Here is a 14198-nt window from a genome sequence, read left to right on the forward strand (position 1 = left end):
AATATTTGTAAAGCTTATAAAAGTAAGGTTTATTGTAAACAGAAGGAATTAGAGAGTATATACCACACATAGACATTTCTGCTTATTTAGATAACAAGTGCTAGACCAATAATACTAAAAAATGAAAATGTTACAAATCTGCGTTTTTTACGGCTGCTTGTCCGGGCTCCTCTCACAAGAACGCCAGCGCCACTAACTCGCGCGGTATGTCGGCCGACACTGGCGTGATCATTTATCTCTTTCTAACGTTACTATAGCGTTTCCGGTTTAGCTACCATTGGCACTGTAACAACCTACCTCTGTAACAACCAGCCCCAGTCTCCCCTACATTAAAATGTAAAAAAAATTTTTTTTTGTATATAAGATCATGTTCGTACACCCTGTCAAAAGAGGCCGTGTGCGTCACGGGGCGGGGGTCCAGCTGGTGTACATGATTTCGGCTGACTGGTATGACCTAAAACAGAAATCCCAAAAAATTCTTAATCTGTGATAGATTGGCTATGGAAGTACGTAGGATTTTTGAAAAATATTGATTTTTGCGAAATTGACAAATTTGAACAAAAATGTCTAAATTTACACTGAAAAATCGTGTATAAAATTGTTCAAAAAAAAAAAAAAAAAACTAACAATCCAATTTAAAAAATCCTACGTACTTCCATAGCCAATCTATCACAGATTAAGAATTTTTTTGGATTTTTGTTCTAGGTCATACCAGTCAGCCGAAATCATGTACACCAGCTGGACCCCCGTGACGCACACGGCCTCTTTTGACAGGGTGTATTTTATATACAAAAAAAATTTTTTTACATCTTTAATGTATAATAAAAAGACCCCTTTAAAGCCGATTTTCGATTGCTCTATTCCTTATATGTTAAAACAAATCGTGAAAAAAGTTCATGCTCAAAGGTGTCATACTCCCTTAAGTGAAGTTTGACTATAATTATGCTTTCTCGTCCGGATGGATAGTCCCACCCTCCCAATTTCAGATTTGCAGCTTTAAAAGTATGAAGCGCTACGGCGGGGAAGGGCGACGCTCGACTCGCGCGCGGACCGAGAAAAACGCGCGTTTTAGAGTCTTTAAAATCGCCTGTTGGTAACTGCGCAAGGGGCGTACTACACATATATCCATCCGGACGAGACAGCATAATTAATTATAGTCGAACTTCACTTAAGATAAGTTCGTTCAACTTCTAAATTATTTAGAAAATGCGATATTGTAAAGCTGTAAATTGTCGCAATTCAAGTTAAAAAGGCTTCAAAATGTGCCATTTCCCCACCTTCCGAATTGAAGAGCAAAGTGGATAAGGAGTGTGGGGCGTGATAAGTGGTCTCCCAAAAAATATTCAACTTTATGTGAAGTAAGTATTCAAGTTTTTTGTGATTTAAGTCTATTTATATTTAACTTATATTTGTTATTCTAGAAACATTTTTCGGATGAAATGTGGAAAAATGTTAAGAAAATAAGGAAAAAAAATTAAAGCCAACAGCAGTTCTTAATCCCCAGGTAGCACATATATTATAACAGTAAAGAACTGAAATTACAGCACAATACTAATTGAACTGAACTAATACTGAACAATACTAATACTGAACTAATACTGAACAATACTAATTGAACTGAAATTACAACACAATACTAATGTGGCATAAACACATAACAGAACAGAATAATTGCGAGTAAATACTTTAATTTCTTCTATCTTTTATGCGTAAATCCCCGCTCGGCGTAAATGCCGGAGTTACTCTAACCACACGTTATTTCACTGTCACTAACTGTCACCAAGATATCACAAAAAAAATGTCCGCTTTACTTTCTGCGTAAAAACTAAAAACATTGCATTACTAAACAAAGAATACAAGAGCTATGCACTTGTATGTTTCTGTATTTCATCCTATACTATCCCTTTACACTTATGTATCATGATCGGTAATTATTTAGAATACGGGCCTGAACGCGAATATAGATAAAATTATGTTCAATCGACGCGTTTTTGCACGAAATGATAAACGCGGCGGTCTGCCTCGCGAACCGAGATATTAACGGTTAAATGTGACGATTATCAGGTTATGAGACCTGTCATACCGACGAGATGTAGCGACTACGAACATGCCCTGCGGCCATATGCGCATGCTCAGTGGCCGCACGCGCATGCAGTAGATCACGTGACAACTATTTGGTTGCTAAGTCAGAAGTGTAACATAATTCGAAATGATATATATTCTTTCGGCGTATAGATTAGTGACGCTTTAAAAGTATTTAAGTGTTTAAAACGCGTCAACTAACCTATGTAAGTTAGTAACGCGCTTTAAAAGTATTTAACTGTTTAATGATTTTCGTTAAAGCAGGGCACACAAACACGTGTGTATGCCCTGCTTTATAGAAGATGTGATTTTCGTTAAAGCAGGGCACACACACACGTGTGTATGTCCTGCTTTATAGAAGCTGTAATTTTCGTTAAAGCAGGGCACACACACACACACGTGTGTATGTCCTGCTTTATAGAAGATGTGATTTTCGTTAAAGCAGGGCACACACACACGTGTGTATGTCCTGTTTTATAGAAGTTGTGATTTTCATTAAAGCAGAGCACACACACACGTGTGTATGTCCTGCTTTATAGAAGTTGTGATTTTTGTTAAAGCAGGGCACACAAACACGTATGTATGTCCTGCTTTATAGAAGTTGTGATTTTCGTTAAAGCAGGGCACACACACGTGTGTATGTCCTGCTTTATAGAAGTTGTAATTTTTGTTAAAGCAGGGCACACGCACGTGTGTATGCCCTGCTTTATAGAAGTTGTGATTTTCGTTAAAGCAGGGCACACACACACGTGTGTATGTCCTGCTTTATAGAAGTTGTGATTTTCGTTAAAGCAGGGCACACACATACGTGTTTATGCCCTGCTTTATAGAAGTTGTGAAAATAATTAACGTGATATACATTATGGGGTATTCAAATAAGTTAGAGTTTAACGGTTTGACAGGTTATGTCGGGTTAAAGTCGGGTAAAAAGTTAATTTTTACATTTTTAACCCAAAGATTAATGTAATAGGTTAATGAGTCACTTATGTATTTTGCATAACCTTAAAGAGTAACGCGCCCAAAGTTAATAAATTAACTTTTTACTCGACTTTAACCCGACATAACCTGTCAAACCGTTAAACTTTAACTTATTTGAATACCCCTATTATTTATTATAATAACAAGTATATAGAATGTATAATATATACGTAAAACACATGCTATTAATTTAATATACATATATGAAAATATATTAGGCTTTCGTTATCTAACGCGGTGTATTTTAATATATAATTGTAAGAAGTGTGGACAGTCTTGTTTTGATAAATAAATTTTTCTTGTAAAAAAATTGGCGCTGCTAGACTTTGAAATTTAAATATTAAAATTTAAACATTAGTACTAAGATTTTTGATTGTATAAAAAACAATAAACATAATTTAGGGAGGAATGCGACAGGAGTAAAAAAGCAGCGCCAAGTTTTTTCACAAGAAAAATTTATTTATTTTGTTTTAATTAAATATTTTTATTTTGTACTGTTACTTCTTTAATTCTTTGTAATTAAAATGATTCTTTGTAATATTAAAAATTTGTTAAAGAGAATTAAGAAGCTATTATCACTTAGGTTTAGAATAGGAAGACCCTTGAATAGGAATACGAAGATACCACTTGGGTTTTATTTCTTTAAAGTAGTTGCATAACAATTATCTTTCAAAGCAATATATATATTCTCTTTACAATTGGCTCAATTTAATTTAAAGTTTCACATATTTTTTTGAAATACATGTCACTTGAGTTAAGTTAGGTAATATAATTTTGTGAAGAAGAAAATAAAGATTTCACACCTTTTTTCTGAAATACATGTCACTTGAGTTAAGTTAGGTAATATAATTTTGTGAAAAAGATATAAAGCTACCACTTAGGTTAGATTTTTGAATTTACAAAATACATTGCGTGTACTTGGCACTTTTTTTACCTTTTTTGAAAAAGGTAATTTTGTACTGATATCACCTATTTTGTAGTGTTAAGCAAGGATCTGCAAAACATTTTTATTTTTTTTTAATTATTCACAAAATTAGCAATAACAACAAATACATAAAAATTAATAATATTTAAGTAAAAGTAAATTATACATTTCTCACAAAAATTGAAGGAACACTAAATTTACCTTTAAAAATAGGCAAAATTCGAGCAGCTGTAACTTTGTTAAAAATGAATAAAATTTAAATTTCAAGCTTAAAATCTCTACTTTCAAAAGGTTACTATTATTCGTTCAATTTTTATTATGTCTAGACATAATTTTAATTCAGCAAATTTTTATTATGTCATGACATAATTTTAATTCTGCTGCTAGGGAATTTTTAAATCGATTCTTATGAATCAAGCTTGAATTCGATGTCTAGGTGTCCCACGTTGCCGATGACGAGGTCAACATAGTGCGCTCCGTAGTTTTCGGTGTCTACGTGTATTAATACCTCGAATTCGATATCTACGTGTCCTACATTCAGATTTAAAGTTATTAATATACCTAGACACCAAAAACTACGAAGCGCACTATGTGAACCTCGTCATCGGCAACCTGGGACACGTAGACATCGAATTCGAGGTATTATTACACCTAGACACCGAAAACTACGGAGCGCGCTATCTGAACTTCGTCATCGGCAACCTGGGACACCTAGACATCGAATTCGAGGTATTAATACACGAAGACACCGAAAACTACGGAGCTCACTATCTAGACATCGTCATCGGCAACCTGGGACACCTAGACATCGCATTCAACGTATTATTACACCTGGACACCGAAAACTACGAAGCGCACTATGTGGACTTCGTCATCGGCAACCTAGGACACCTAGACATCGAATTCAACGTACGATTACACCTGGACACCGAAAACTATAAAGCGCACTATCTGGATCCCGTCATCAGCAACCTGGGACACGTGGACATCGAATTCAAGGTATTAATACACCTGGACACCGAAAACTATAAAGCGCACTATCTGGACCTCGTCATCGGCAACCTGGGATACCTAGACATCGAATTCAAGCTTGATTCATAAGAGTCGACTTAAAAATTCCCTAGCGGCACTTTCTGCCAAGCGTAGAGAACCTTCTTTTCCGGCAGTGGTGGTAATACGATGTAATAAGGATACGAAATCTCTCCAGATAAACATGAAGCAATTGACTCAATATATATTATATATATATACCTAATTTACCTAAATAGAAATCTTCCTCCTGACCACCAACGAGATGCTATTAAAGACCGACAACTTTGGGTAAATTTTCGTGACTGCCCGGGGGCCCGGTGGTAATTGAAGAATACTGACATTATCGATTGTTTTGGCTATTCGACTCATGGATATAGGAATATAGGGATGTAGTATAAGCCCAGAACATAGGTGAGGGGAGTGAAGCCGAAATGCGGGGGGTTATGTGCCTAAATTTCATTGGTTACAATTGTGCGCATGCTCAGTATCTTGTGCCGCGCCAATCGTCACCGGCAGGTTAAATGTAAAATAATAAGATATACTTAAATTCTGCTGTAAAAAAGTTAATGATAAAAATATTATATAGTGTTATCGTATATATATTATGAATTATAAACATATTTATATTTGTAGGACGCGTAATATTTGTAGGTTTAAATGAAAGACAGAAGATGTATATAGGTAATTGTAAAATAAATACTACTAATGAGTTTATAAGTCTATACTGTAAATAAAATATAAAAAATATTACATTAATATAAAGAATAGTATTTAATTATACTTCTTTAATTATATTTATAATCTTCTACCTACTTCATGAGTCATGTCAAATAGTAAAAACGTAAATTGATTGTAAAAGAATTTATATCAAGGTATTTATTTTAAGTTTGCAAGGAAAACGGTTTATCCAAAAATGGCCCATAAAGTAGCATTAATTAAACACAAACAGAGATAATAATATAAAAGTTAACAGAGATAATAATATAGAAGTTAAGTATATATATATATAATTACGATAATACACATGTATATTACAAAGCAATACAATTTATTTCGAATTGTTACAAAAGTTAAAACATAAAACAGAATAGATATATTAAATTATAGTTTATTATATTATTAATGAACCAATACTGTATTATATATAAATAAACAAACAAATGATTACTGACCTTTAAATAATGTAAGTTTATTTAAAAAATGACGTCGACTTTTTGATTTATCTTTGTCAATACTATTTAAAGTAATACAATGCAGACGAATTTTGACATATTTCTGTATGATAGTTCGAATTAAATGAACAACATGATTTTCCATGACGGAATGATCGTGGACATGTTCCGCCAAAGTACTGAATATATCAGTCTGTATGAAGTGCGTTAAAATTCGATTTGTTAAATTGTGGCCATGAAATTTTTGTTTTATAAATATGCCGCTTTCATGAATAGCACAACGAATTTCAGTTTCACATTTACGAGCAATCTGTATTACATCATTGGAAGGTTGGATTAACCCTCCACGACTTTTTCTATTAATTAAATTATTTTTATTTGTTTTCGCTACTAATGCGGTTATACAGTTTTTGCAGCGCAGAGTGCTTCTTAATTGCTTAATTATATAGCCTGCAATGTATTCTATAATATTGGTTGACAATTCTGTTATTTGTCTGATATCGTTCATATAGGCATGATCATGAGATAGTGAAATAGATTCATTATTATTATTGTGATCTTCTTCCAATTCGTCGCTTAATCGTGCTAATCTGGAAGTGGAATTAATAATCTCTTCAGAGTTTTGAATTGTGTTTGAGGATGTTACATGCAAAATTGATATTTCCTCTAAAGACATGCAATTTCCACTGTTGGAATTACGTATGTCTGAATGAACTAAAATCTTTTTCATAGCAGCTTTAAACTGCCTCACAGTGGGATTATTATTTCTTCCTCCATGATGTCTTAAACATCCGAACAGTAATTCAACATGATCCTGGCTTAACTTATAGAACGGTACATATTGTAATAATTTATTTCGTTCACACAGTTCCTCATACAATATTAATGCACTTTCGATGCAAATTAAGAATCTTATAAATCCGGTTTTTTGACGAGAATTAATTATTAATTCGCCACTTGTAGTTTTCAATGATAAAATATATTTTCTACATTCACTAAATTTTTCTTTGATTAGTGCTAGATTTGAAGAGTTTAACGCTTTTTTAAATCCAAGTTGATGCATATTCCTTGAATTTAAAATGTCAAAAAGATCGTTAAATATTGATAAAAACTGTATTGTTGCTTCACAAGAATGAAATTGTTCTAACTGCATATCATTTTTACAGAATGAAAGGGCGTCAGCAACTGATTTACTAAAAATCTGAGTTGCTAAACGTACTTTCATCTTTTGTTTTGAATAATTAATATGAGCATTGCGCAGTTTATTACCCAAATGCATTCCCTCACTTTCTTGTATATCGTGTAATTCAGTAATATGTGACCATTGTACAAAATTATTATTTACGTCTAATAAAATCTTGCTGTCCCCAAATGTATTACGGACTAACTTCAGCATATGGCAAAAGGATCAAAAAACGTTACCACTTTTTCTTTCGTAATTGGATGAGGAAATGACGTCTGTAATGAAGAAACATTACTGAAATCACATCCAAGCTGTCGAAACACACTGAAATTAGTAGAAGTCCCGTCACACGTGACAGAGATGATTTTTAAACCAGTCTCATGCAAAGCTTTCAGGCATTCTGTTAACAGGTTACTCTTTTCAATTGCAGACATTCCTTTAATAAAATAATACGCAACAGGAATTTTCCATGCACCATTAATACAGGTCACCATAAAAACCAACGCTTGTGTAGCTAAAGTGCTATCGTCACAGCCAATTTCGCTACCTAAATCTACGTATCCACTAAATCGCACACCATCATATTCTAAGTGCTCACGAATAGCCATTTCATCGAATTGAACACTGCCGCATAATGTATAATTTGTATTTTGTACTCGGTTTTTAATTGACTCTAAAGCTTCTGTACTAATTCCAGTATTGCCATTTATTGTTTTATACCATGATGAAATGGTTTTTGTATGTGGTAAACATAAATTAAAGTGTCTGCGAACATATTCATAAGCACGCGGGGAATAATAATGCAATGTTAATGCAAACACACGCAGTTGTGGGTTGTATTGTCTTGGAACACGTTCATTTTTTTGCTTTTTACACAAGCGTTTAAATAATTCATTAGACCCACCTAGGTTGAGTAGCATTTCACTTTGTTCTGCTTCTAATATGCCTTTCTTTCGCAATGTATCCAAAATGCATTTCAATGTTACAACTTGCTTGTCACGTCGACGTACTGTTTGTTGTAACCCTCGTATTTTTTTATCATATTTTTCCTTCTGGTATAGTAGCTGTTTTCGCAGTCGACACTTTTCTGGAGAATTATATACTGATGATGTCATTGTAGTTTTATCCTCCATAGATGGTTGTGCCATCGTTGCTTTGTCTGTTGTAGATAGTGCTACAAATAATAACAATTATCATATAAACAATATTTTTTATTTCTACAGATTATACTGTCTACAGTCTTTCAAATTATAAGCAATACGTACACATAAATATTTGTTTTACTTACAGCAAGTAAGGTAATCTTCTTCTTGTCTTTCTTCCACTTCTGTAGGCATTACATTTGGTAATATTGACGGTAATACATTTGGTCTTAGTCGAATTCGTAATGGGTTCGTGTCATCGAAGGCTTCTCGTGGAAAATGGGCCGAACAAATACGAGCAGTATTGGGGATGTATGAAGGAAGACCCAAGATATCAGTTCCACAAATTGCGACTAGTATCATTTTTTGGGATACTAAAAATAAATGCTACTATTATATTGAACAATTTCTTACAAAATATTTTACTAATACTATATTATTTTATACAAATACTATATTATTTTATACAGAATTAAAAATAAACCTAACCTGTGAAATGTAATCTTCCGATTTTTATCGACGTTTATTTGTTTCCAATTTTGGCAATCGGATCGATTTTTACAATTTGGCACATAACATTGCACCATTTTGTTTTTTTTTCCTTTTTGCTAACAAAAAGGAGAGTATATTTGATGATTGTCTCACTGCAAACTCAGTCTCACTGCAAACAGTCTCACTGCACTTGCGCACCATTACAGCCAATCAGATTTAGGCACATAATACCTCGTCCCTTCGTCGCGCAATGGCTTCCCCCCCGTGAACTCATGCTCCATCCCTATATTCCTATATCCATGATTCGACTATTCCAAAGAAGGGAGTTTTACCTTATATAATCACTGTTTTATCATCAGAAATGTACAAATATTTTATCATCGACGAGATGGTAATAGCTAAAAGTGTATGAAAGATAAAACAGAAATTAGCATATGAGTTGCCATAAATAAAAAAATATTTTATAATTTTTTCAATATTTGTATCTTTTTATATCTTTTTGATGTAATTGACAATTATATATATAAAAATACTTTACAATAAATATATATATATAAAATAATATATGTATATACGGGTGTAACAAAAAGGTCGGGACCCTGGATTATTTCGGAAAGTTGACGTTTTCGGGGAAGAAATGTTTTATACAAAAGTTGTTTGGATCGAAAGGGCACATAAAAGATGGTGCCATTGGTTTCACCTTGGATGATCGTTTAAAGCTCACATGAACGACACCTTTAATTTCTTAAATAAAAATCCCTATTTTTCAATGCATATTCTTGTATATCGAGAGCTTTTGAAAACACTATAATAAAGTATTTTTTTATTAAGAACTTTTGGAATTATAAGGCTTGAAAGTTCTAGTATTTTGACATAAAATACAAAATATCTTGTAAAACATTAAGTTTTCGGTAATGTTCTTAACACTTTTATGCACAGAATAATGAGACGAATCAATTGGTATGAAAAAAAGACAGTTGCTTTTAAGAAAAAGTATGCAGATGCGTGTTGCAAATTACATATTTTTTCTTAAAGGAAATATGCCTTTTTTATACCAATTGATTCGTCTCATTATTCTGTGCATAAACTTTTAATGTTTTACAAGATATTTTGTATTTTATGTCAAAATACTAGAACTTTCAAGCCTTATAATTCCAAAAGTTCTTAATGAAAAAATACTTTATTATAGTGTTTTGAAAAGCTCTCGAGATTAGCAACAAGAATATGCATTGAAAAATAGGAATTTTCATTTAAGAAATTAAAGGTGTCGTTCACGTGAGCTTTAAACGATCATCCAAGGTAAAACCAATGGCACCATCTTTTATGTGCCCCTTCGATCCAAACAACTTTTGTATAAAACATTTCTTCCGAAAACGTCAACTTTCCGAGATAATCCAGGGTCCCGACCTTTTTGTTACACCCGTATATACATATATTATTTCTTTATATATATTTATTGTAAAGTATTTTCATATATATAATTGTCAATTACATCAAAAAGATATAAAAAAATACAAATATTGAAAAAATTATAAAATATTTACCGGAAATAAGTTGGCAATGCAAGTTCATATTTTTTAATTTACTATAGCTCAAACGATTGCTCCCTAATTGCTCCCTCAGAATCGACGATTGCTCCCCTTTTAAGATTATTATTTTTCGAGATATTTAATAAAAACGAAAAATTTTTAATTTTTATTGAAAAACATTTATAATAACTCTATGCAACTTTATAGGGCATAGAACGATTGCTCCTTCATTGCTCCTTATTGCTCCATCATAATTTTAATGATTTATTGCATTTTTATTGAAAAAATAACAAATTAATCATTTCACAAGGCCGCCTATTGTAACTATGGCTCGGCAGCGCATGCGCATGCTACCATAACTATGCGCATGCGCGATGGTATCTGTTAGAGCTTTTACGGATACCATAGCGCATGCGCGTATGGCTTCTGCTTTCTGCTCATGGCTCCTGCAATTTTATGTGCTTATCTTAACTATTTCTCGCTTCGCTCTATTGGGATTTTTAATCGCTCCATTCGTATAATTAATTTTGTATGATATTTTAGCAGAGAACTGTTTATTTTCTTGGAAAAATACATTTCTCACAGTCTTCTGCAAGTATATCCAACATAAAACGATTGCTCCTTAATTGCCCACTTGTCAGCATTGTGCATGAGCCCTTATTGACGTTAGGCTTAGTTTCCACGCGTCGCGTCATCTGTCGTTAAAGCCTCTTGCACAATGCCAGGCAACGGGCAATAGGAACAGGGCAAAGAAATTAGAAATCATGTATAAATGCAGAATAATAAACAGTGACACAGGCAATAGACACAGAGTTTCCGTCACGTTGGAAATTTTGTGCTTATTGCCTGTTGCCAACCAATCATAGCATTTAAACTTTTTAGGTTGTAATTAACGATTTTTTGGTTATTTCCTGTTCCTATTGCCTGTTGTCTGGCATTGTGCAAGGGGCTTTAGGGGCGCAACACAATACAAGCAATAGAAATAGGGAATAGGAACAGAATGCATTGATACACGGCTTCCGATAGGTTGAAAATTTATTGCTTTGTGTTTTGCATTATGTTTACGCCTGAACGGTATCAACCAATCAAAATTTTTTATGAGTGCGTTTCACTTAACGTCCGCAACGTTCTTAAAGGCCCTTGCACGTAACAAAGTTTTAGTCATAATCGTAAGGCTGTAAACAATTAATAGACCAATCACAGTCGATTATTCTCCTCGCGCTTGAAGAATAATTGAGTGTGATTTGTCTTATTTTCTTACGGCCTTACGATTAAAATTAAAACTTTGTTACGTGCAATGGCCTTAAAGCGAGAAACACAGACTTTTGCATAACGCATAATACGTAAGCATAAGAAAACTGATTGGTCTATTTCATTATGCACATACATATGGACCAATCATTCTCTTATGCTTATGTTTATGGGCTCATGCAAGTTTGTGTGGATATAGCTTAAAGCCTTGGTCCACGATGCTAGAACTGCGTTCGGTTTCGGTTTAAGCCAATGAAACTGCTGCTTTACTGTAAGAGCTGCAAGTTGATTGGCTTAAACCAAAACTTGGACGCAGTTCTAACAATGTGGACACAAGGCTTAAGTGCCCATCTACAATAGGTGTTTTAAGTTCTAAGCCCTAAGAAATTGACCAATCACAGTCAATTTATTCTCCTCAAATTTAATTGTGATTGAACAATTTCTTAAGGCTTAGGGTGCCTCCCCATGCAAGACGGAATCGCGGAAAACGGAATCTCGGAATCATTCTGATTGGTTAGTCTCATGAGGCTAACCAATAGCCTCATGGGATTAACCAATCAGAATGATTCCGAGATTCCGTCTTGCATGGGGAGGCACCCTTAGGGCTTAAAACACCTATTGTAGTCATTGTAGATGGGCACTAAGGCCGAGTTTTCACTGAGCGCGTCACGCGTCGCGTCATCACAAGTTAACCAATCAACACATCCCATTTTATTACATTACTTGTGACGGGATCAAAATGGGATGTTTTGATTGGTCGCGACGGATAAGGCCCGGTCTACAATGGATGTCGGAAGTCGGAGTCGTAAGAAATTGACCAATCAATTGACCATTCATTATTTTTCGACCGCAAGGAGAATAATAGATTGTGATTGGTCAATTTCTTACGACTCCGACTTCCGACATCCATTGTAGACCGGGCCTAAAGCCCAGTGTCCACGATGCAAGAACTGGGTCCAAGTTTCGGTTTAAGCCAATGAAACTGCTACTTTTCTGTAAGAGCTGCAAGTTGATTGGCTTAAGCCCGGTGTCCACGATGCAAGAACTGTGTCCAAGTTTCGGTTTAAGCCAATGAAACTGCTACTTTTCTGTAAGAGCTGCAAGATGATTGGCTTAAACCAAAACTTGGACACAGTTCTAGCATCGTGGACACCGGACTTTAAATCGAAACTTGGACACAGTTCTTGCATCGTGGACACCGGGCTTAACGCGATGCGTGACGCGCTCAGTGGAAACTCAGCCTTTTAGGCCGAGTTTCCGCTGAGCGCGTCACGCATCGCGTTATCCGTCGCGACCAATCAAAACATCTTATTTTATTACATTATTTGTAATGGGATGTTTAGATTAGTTAAGCCCCTTGCACAATGCCAGACAACAGGCAATAGGAACAGGAAATAACTAAAAAAATCGTTAATTACAACCTAAAAAGTTCGAATGCTATGATTGGTTGGCAACAGGCAATAGGCACAGAATTTCCAACGTGACTGAAACTCTGTGTCTATTGATTGTGTCACTGTTTATTCTGCATTTATACATGATTTCTGATTTCTATTCCCTGTTCCTATTGCCTGTTGCCTGGCATTGTGCAAGAGGCTTTAACAACAGATGACGCGACGCGTGGAAACTAAGCCTAACGTCAATAAGGGCTCATGCACAATGCTGACAGGTGGGCAATTAAGGAGCAATCGTTTTATGTTGGATATACTTGCAGAAGACTGTGAGAAATGTATTTTTCCAAGAAAATAAACAGTTCTCTGCTAAAATATCATACAAAATTAATTATACGAATGGAGCGATTAAAAATCCCAATAGAGCGAAGCGAGAAATAGTTAAGATGGAAGCACATAAAATTGCAGGAGCCATGAGCAGAAAGCAGAAGCCATACGCGCATGCGCTATGGTATCCGTAAAAGCTCTAACAGATACCATCGCGCATGCGCATAGTTATGGTAGCATGCGCATGCGCTGCCGAGCCATAGTTACAATAGGCGGCCTTGTGAAATGATTAATTTGTTATTTTTTCAATAAAAATGCAATAAATCATTAAAATTATGATGGAGCAATAAGGAGCAATGAAGGAGCAATCGTTCTATGCCCTATAAAGTTGCATAGAGTTATTATAAATATGTTTTTCAATAAAAATTAAAAATTTTTCGTTTTTATTAAATATCTCGAAAAATAATAATCTTAAAAGGGGAGCAATCGTCGATTCTGAGGGAGCAATTAGGGAGCAATCGTTTGAGCTATAGTAAATTAAAAAATATGAACTTGCATTGCCAACTTATTTCCGGTAAAATATTTTCTTATTTATGCAACTCATATGCTAATTTCTGTTTTATCTTTCATACACTTTTAGCTATTACCATCTCGTCGATGATAAAAGATTTGTACATTTCTGATGATAAAACAGTGA

General features: G+C 34.4%; 1 protein-coding gene, 1 long non-coding RNA gene and 1 pseudogene across 2 annotated transcripts in view; 1 reads left to right on the plus strand and 2 right to left on the minus strand.

The window, feature by feature from the left end:
- The window catches only part of LOC139820993 (cytochrome P450 4C1-like), an 85835-nt gene that overhangs the window by 66548 nt on the left and 5089 nt on the right, over nucleotides 1–14198 (plus strand). The gene's annotated exons all lie outside the window — the stretch shown is intronic.
- LOC139820997 (uncharacterized) overlaps nucleotides 1–14198 on the minus strand; it is a 213200-nt gene that overhangs the window by 49371 nt on the left and 149631 nt on the right. The window lies entirely within an intron of this gene.
- Nucleotides 5581–9448, minus strand: LOC139820996 (uncharacterized; annotated as a pseudogene).

Source organism: Temnothorax longispinosus, chromosome 10, assembly GCF_030848805.1.
Source record: "Temnothorax longispinosus isolate EJ_2023e chromosome 10, Tlon_JGU_v1, whole genome shotgun sequence".
NCBI classification, from domain to species: Eukaryota; Metazoa; Arthropoda; class Insecta; order Hymenoptera; family Formicidae; genus Temnothorax; species Temnothorax longispinosus.